This window comes from Papaver somniferum, chromosome 5 (assembly GCF_003573695.1).
Source record: "Papaver somniferum cultivar HN1 chromosome 5, ASM357369v1, whole genome shotgun sequence".
Taxonomy (NCBI): domain Eukaryota; kingdom Viridiplantae; phylum Streptophyta; class Magnoliopsida; order Ranunculales; family Papaveraceae; genus Papaver; species Papaver somniferum.
In genome coordinates, this window is record NC_039362.1 from 21,389,663 (window position 1) to 21,397,534 (window position 7,872).

Below are 7,872 nucleotides of genomic sequence, written 5' to 3' on the forward strand. Positions count from 1 at the left end.
ACAAAATGAAACTTGGGAGCTTGTAGACTTACCTCCTGGTAGTAAAACCATAGGTTGCAAGTGGGTCTTCAAAAGGAAACTTAGAACAGATGGAACTATAGAAAAACACAAAGCTAGGTTGGTAGCTAAGGGGTATAGACAACAGGAAGGATTAGATTTCTTTGATACCTATTCACCGGTCACTAGAATCACTTCTATCCGGATGCTGATTGCTATTGCTTCTATTTATGATTTGCATATACATCAGATGGATGTTAAAACTGCTTTTTTATATGGTGAATTGAATGAAGAAATTTATATGGACCAACCTGAAGGTTTTGTTGTGAAAGGTTTGAAGATAAAGTATGCAAACTGAAAAAATCTTTGTATGGTTTAAAACAAGCACCTAAACAGTGGCATGAAAAATTTAATCATGTAATGATATCTAATGGCTTCAAGGTTAATGAATCTGATAAATGTGTTTACATTAAATCTGTGGATGATTCTCATGTTATTGTGTGCCTATATGTTGATGATATGCTCATATTAGGTAGTAACCTTGATAGTATTAATACCACTAAAAGCATGCTTAACGAAAACTTTGACATGAAAGACTTAGGCCCTGCTGATGTAATCTTAGGGATGAAAATCAGAAAGATGTCTGATGGATATAGTCTTAGTCAATCTCATTATTGAAACTGTCTTAAGAGATTTAATCATGAAAATGCTAAACCTGCAACTACTCCTTATGATCCCAATTGTAAATTGAAAAAGAACAAGGGTGAGGGTATTTATCAACTTGAGTATTCTCGTGTTATTGGCAGTCTTATGTATTTAATGAACTGTACAAGACCTGATATTGCCTACACTGTGAGTAGATTAAGCAGGTACACTTGCAACCCTGGGCAGGATCACTGGAATGCTCTCTACAGAGTTCTAGGTACCTGAGAGGAACTTCAAACTATTGCTTAAGTTTTGGGAAGTATCCTGCTGTGCTAGAAGGGTACTGTGATGCTAACTGGATATCAGACTCAGATGAGTGCAAATCCACTAGTGGGTACATCTTCACACTTGGTGGTGCGTCTGTGTCATGGAAGTTCCAAACAGACATGTATGCCGATCCACCATGGAGTCTGAGTTTATAGCCTTGGAGAAAGCTGGGAGGAAGCTGAATGGATACGAGGTTTCCTGGGGGAATTCCACTCTGGCCCAAGCCTGTGTCTTCGATCGCAATCCACTGTGACAGTCAAGCTGCTATTGGATGCGCAAAGAATAGTGTATACAACGGAAAATCTATACATCTTCAAAGAAGACACAAGACAGTGAAACAACTACTCTCTACTGGTATCATCTCTATAGACTTTGTGAGGTCTAAAGAGAATATTGCAGATCCTTTGACGAAAGGGTTATCTAGAGAGGTAGTTAGATCCACATCAAAGGGGATGGGACTCAAGCTCATAGAATAAATCGCAATGAAGGACACTCAACCTTGTGAATGGAGCTCCAAGAATAAGGTTCAATGAGATAACTAATTTTTGGTGATGTCAAGAGAGCACTATCTTTTTCCCTCCCTATGGTGTAACCGTATGATAGTGCTGCCTGCATGTTTTAGGATGATTTGTCAAGATCTTAATGAGTTCCATGACTTTGCTTAAAGCGGAGTGTGGCAGGACACTCTTAATGGACTCACCTATGTGGATGTTGGAAGTGGGGCCTCTTCCTATGAGAATTTGAGCTTTTTCTTTAGAGACATTCATTAAGTCCGGGATTTAGCCCACGGCCAAAACGGGCACAACGGCAAGAGCTTGGCATCTTTCTTTTTCTTTGAGACATCAAAGTGTGGTTGTTATTTCTGAATTGCACTCATTGTTGGCGGTTCAAGACATTGTGTTCACCGTAACAACAAGAAGTTCCGGTAACCTCTCACTAAGTTAAGGTTCAATCTCTAGGACACCTTAGCCTAATATTGATGTATTATGTTTTCTCGTATTTCGTCGATATGTTTTATCATTCATGTGGGGGATTGTTAGAAAAAACGGCTTTATTATACCAAATTTGCATGGACTATATTTTGATCTCTAGACCTATTGCGCACTACTTGTTTTTTCATTTGAATAGATAAAACAATAGTCCCACATAGACTAAAATCTAAAGAGTTTTAGACTTAAATACCATTGAAATTGGCTAAAAGGGCATGGCCCTTGGGTCATTAGACTTTTGTGTGAGGGGGGAAGGCCTAGACTAGGGCAAGGTTGCCTTTCCCGTACGCGCGGTGCTTCGCACAGAAGCACGCACGCCGCCGCCGCCATCCGTCCGGTCGGTCGGTTCGGGCTCGGGTGTGGGTGTGGGTTCATTAGATACTATCTTTTTGCTAAAACTTTTGGTACGTGTTTTACACACATGTAGAAGAATCTTCTTCTTTGTCTGCACATGTTTGTCTTGGCTTTCTTGTATGTACGTGTTTGTCTTTCTTCCTTGTCTGCACATGTTTGTCCTGGCTTTCTTGTCTGTACGTATTTGTTTTGGCAACACTGTTTTTAACCAACACACTGCTCTAAGCCTGACAAAAGCAACACTGTTTTTAACCAAACATTACCAGTATTTCTGTCTTACGCATGGTTTTGTTGCATGCATTTTTCCTCTCATTTGTAACGTCTTAAACTCTATATAAGGGAGGATTCTAGAGCTCTTTTGACACACAACAGAGAAACATCTCTTCTTCTGCTCTCCCTCTGCTTTCAGAAAATAAGTTTTTATTTCTAGTTTCTCTGTTTTTTAGCTTTTGCTAACACTGCCAAGTTCTAAGGGTACTCTCTTTGTATGCTACATTGAGGGGTACTATCAGTAGTTGTATCCTGGAGGTGACTCGACAACTGCTATAGCATCTCAGCGGAGTAGCAAGCGATATTTCCTTTAGGACAGCGTATCGTATACGTGCCTCTACATTTTCTGTGCATCTCCAGCAACATCGGTTTGAGCTAAGTATCTTCTTCTCAGTTACATTATTATTTCTTTCTCCAACAGCAACATCATCTTCTACTGAGTTCTCGATTTCCATCTGCTTCACTCCTTCACTGCAGTTTTCACTCTCGGCTAAACACACCAGCCGCACTTCCCTCGTCTCTCTTTTCTCGATTCAGACAGAAACAAATGAGAAGAAGAATACTGGTTTTAGGTTTTGTGTTGGAATGGGAGTGGATATAGCCACCTAGGGAGAGTAGATACGGGATACCCAGATGACTCTAGGCACCCTAAAAGGTTATAAAGGCCAACCAAATGGTATCCCTTTTGCAACTTGTATTGGTGATGTCGACTGTCCGTATCCTCTATTGTGCTCCCGATATTGGTTGCTTGCAATGAAATGCCGCTTTTGTTCTTCTTCGAATTCTTCCACCAACAGCAGCTATCTCGTACTTCTTAAATACACTTCTTTTCTTCAATTTCTAACATCACTAAAGTTGTCATGCTTTTCAGACAGAAATTTGCATCACTAAAGCCGACATACTTTTCAGACAGAGATGAAGAAATAAAAGCAAATAATGAGAAATAATCCGCCTCCAACACTTTGCCCTTTTAAGCGACGTTTCTTCTTCTTATATTCCAAATGACTCCAAAGTACCTAAATACTTAAAAACAATCATAAGATACATATTTTACAAGAAAACTAAGCAAAGAAAGCATAAACAATAGATAAATATTGCTTCAAAAAAAACAATAGATAAATATTAATTATACACCTATCAAATTCCCCCACACTTAGACTTTGCTAGTCCTCGAGCAAATCAAACAAAATAATTATAAAGCATACATACAAATCCGTGTCGCCGAGGATACGGTTACTCTTAGCATGAATAACAGGCCTTTGAACCCCCTAGGTGTCCCTAGTGGACGAGTTATAGTCTCATGAAGGTTTACAAAAGGTCTACCTACAAAACCTATATTTCCAACTCCGGCTACCTGTGACAAATTTATGAACGAATCCAAAATGACTACAGGAGGAGGTACCTTGATGCAATTCCAATTCATATATAAGTAAACAAAGCTCTACTAAATAATGTTGAACAAACCACAATACTCGGAATCTAACTAACCACAATCACACATGAATAGATTAAGAAGATGGATATAAAGATAGATGTTTGCGAATGTTGACTAGTGATCGGTGTTTCCGATATCTGTCTGAAGGTCACTGCCAAAACAAACCTAAAAATCCTATTGGATTGAGTTATTGGTCTAAATTCTAATATCAACACAGCTAGCAAATACAAGGGAACCAGCGTTCGACAAACTTAATTCTAGATCAATTCACTGGCATATACAAGGGAACCAGTAATCGATTTTATTCAACACAATAATAAAAAAAAAATCTTCTTTTTCTTTTCTTTTTTCAATTTTTTTTTTCAAATCGACAACATGATTGGATCTTTTTGATCCAAGCGCATGATTCTTGTCAGCAGATTACATGGTAATTACCATGGATCTTGCATTCCACGCTTGCTTAGGCGACGAAGATAGGGAGAACACACACATATTGCTATCCAAGTGTCAATCTTTTTTTTTTTTTTTTTATAATAACTCAATCACTCTATTTCATCCTAGCAGTGATAACAATACGATGCTGGTGCCCCACCAAATCACTTAGAGAAATAATAGATAAATATGGAAAAATAGAAATAGAACGTGATATTGTGACATTCCGAGATATGGTAACAACAATCATGTTATTTCTAACACATGAGCTATGTACGTCCTTTTAGTTAATGGATTCCTCAACTCCTGCAACCAAAATGGTTTCATCCACTTATATTGGTAGTGTCATCCTAAAGGCACAATTTTCTAGATTTCGGAGTTTATAAAGCAATTTTTTTTCTTTTTCTATTTTTCAATTTTGTTTTTCTTTCTCACTAAATGCATCAAACAAACTATACAAACATATAAATGCTCCCCCACGAATAAACTTTACATTGTCCTCAATGTGAATTTAGTCATTCAAAGTAAAGTTCAAGGTGAGAAATTTCGCAAATGATATACAAAAACAAGAAAATAAAGATAAAATGCTTAAAAATAAAAAGATAAAGATGCAAAGCCGGTGGGTTGCCTCCCATGCAGCGCTTGGTTTAAAGTCGTAAGCCCGACTTGCAAGACGAATTCCCCATACACCAATAATCTGAAAAGTTGGGGATCCTCCCATATAACTTGTTTTGAAAACACTATCTTCACAAAAATATTAGTAACATAAAACAGAAACGAATCTATTAACCGATAAAAGTTTCCCCCACACTTATTCTTGTCCACACTTAAAAGTGTATAAAGAATATAGAAGTCAGGGACTTCCACGGTTTCTTGTTCCAAAACCTGCATAGTATGAGAATCAGGTATCTCTAATGGCGGAAATCGAGAAACAAAGTCATTCATCAATATTCTCTAAGCACATACATTCAAACCAATAAGAGGTAAAGGAGAAGAAACAATATGCAAAATGTTAGACAAACCTTGCACAATCTCTTGTATTACGGAATCCTCCTCATCCTTGAAAAATTCAAGTGAATTATTCACCTCTTGTATATCATGGTCCTCTATTAAACCTTGCAACCATTATTCGTCCGTTTCTGCCTTAACCAAAATCTCGGCATCAACATCTTCATTATAATTCTTTGCAAGCTCAATTGGGTCTTCCACAATATTGGTCATAACGGTCTCATTCTCAACATACTCCTCTTTGTTGTAAGGTACATACTCCACCGCGGATTCAAGTCTCACCATAAGGAACTTTTTTAGAACACTCATTGCATCATCCTCAAGCTCTACCTTTTGAATAAGTTCTTGATCGTTATAAATATCAATTCTCGAGTAAGCTACATTAGTGTCATCATATTCCTTTTCATCTTCACCTTGATCGCAAAAATACTCCATTGTACACTCCTCGGAGATGTCACCATAAATTGGTTCAAGCGATATACTTTCATAGTCATCGTTACTATCATAGTTAACATAAGTTTGGCTACCACTTCCCAAAGATTGGTCTTTCGCAGAATTTTGCATGTCCTCTTTGTATTCTTCAATGCCTTGTCTTAAAATGGAAACACCTTTTTGAAGCTCTTGGAGTGATCCATACAAATTTTGAAAATAGTGTTCCATTTCTTTGTAAAGCTCATTCGACAATGCAAAAGTAGAATTACTTACTTCAGTAATGCTAAGCCAATTATCTTCTCTTTGAATGGGTGAATGATCATAACTACGATCATAAATTGGGCCAAACATACTATGAGCACATTCGGTCGATGAAATTGGTTCCATGCTTGGTTGTCTACGAACTGACTCCATGCTGACCATAAATTGTTGCATCCCATCTACCAAACTCGAAGAAATATGAATAGGAGTACAACTAGTATCCCCTCCTTGTGGTTGCTCACTTACATACCTACCATAAGAAGGTTGATATATATGAGAATAACTCAAAGGGTACGTAGAACATTGACCATAACCAAAGGATTGGTTGTGATTGTATTCCCCGCAAGGGTGATAGTTGTCATAATTTTGTTGAGGTTGATAACGGTACCCATTGTTCCAATATGCTCCGTCCATAGAAATTGGTACCTGAAACAAGAGTTCTCAAAACTATGTCAAAATCAGAAAATAAGAAGAAAAAAAAAAACAAAAAAAAAAAACAAGACTAAAAACAAAAATAAGAAAACAAATCAGAGGCAGCGACGCCAAAATTTGATCGCTGTCGTAAGCGTCAAAAATAATTACACTTTCTTACTACTCAAAATATATAATGAAGCAAGGGCAAGAAAGGATCGTTCCCACAGAGAGGTATAGGTTGTCAATATGCTTCGGTTTCTTATGGTAACACTAGGGGGTTTTCTGATTTTTATAAAGTAAACTACAATAAAAGCAAATAAATAAAAGTAAACAAATCAACTCAAGGATATGTGAAAGTATTGGTCAAGGATTTCATTTTCATTCACTAACACGTTCTTTTCTTAATAACTAGAATTGATATTTAATCTCTCATTATCAAAAACCCTAAGATACCTAATCGAAAGAATATCCCGCAATTTCCTCTTATTATCACACATACATGTAAAGATGCAAGTATGAATTCTACCAAAAGAATAACCTAACGCCTTGCGCTAATCAAGTTCAAATCCCATGGAGCATTAAGATTCATGAAATTAGGCTAATCAATGCAATTGAAATACATTGTGCAAACAATTCGAACAAAGGTCACGATTCTCATATGATTACAAGGATATAACACTATAAGTTATAACCATATTTGTGCTACTTGTGTTCAAGGATATCGCTCGATGATAAACCCTAAACTAGCAATAGATGTGATTACAAGTTCTACCAATTTGCAACTTGACAAAACAAACAATCAAATCATGTTATAATACGTCAATCATATAACTATATTTCCAGAGAATCATGAACGATAATTATGAGAAAAAACTAATTCATTAAACCCAAAATCATGTTATATGAAATCCAACTTAATCATTAACTAATCATAAAACTCTAGCTCATGTTCATGGAGTTCATAACAAGAAGAAAAAGAAAAGCTTTCATGTTTCTAAACCCTAGAATAAAAGTAGAAGCAAAAGATGATCATGATAATAGACTAGAGTTCTTCTTTTTATAGCTCTTCTCCCAAAAGGATACTCTTTCCCATATTAAGTTACTTCTCAAAGTCCATCTTTATGTGGTCCACCAAGCACATGAGTGAAAATAAGTCTCTGGATTTTTGTGTGAAACTGGCCGCCGGAGTGCTGACGTTGTCACCGGAATCCGGCCACTGTCGTCGGAATCCGGTCTCCGAAAAATTGATTCTGGCAAGCTGAACTTGTCTCAGGCTGCTGAAACTGTCACAAGGGAATCATATACTTC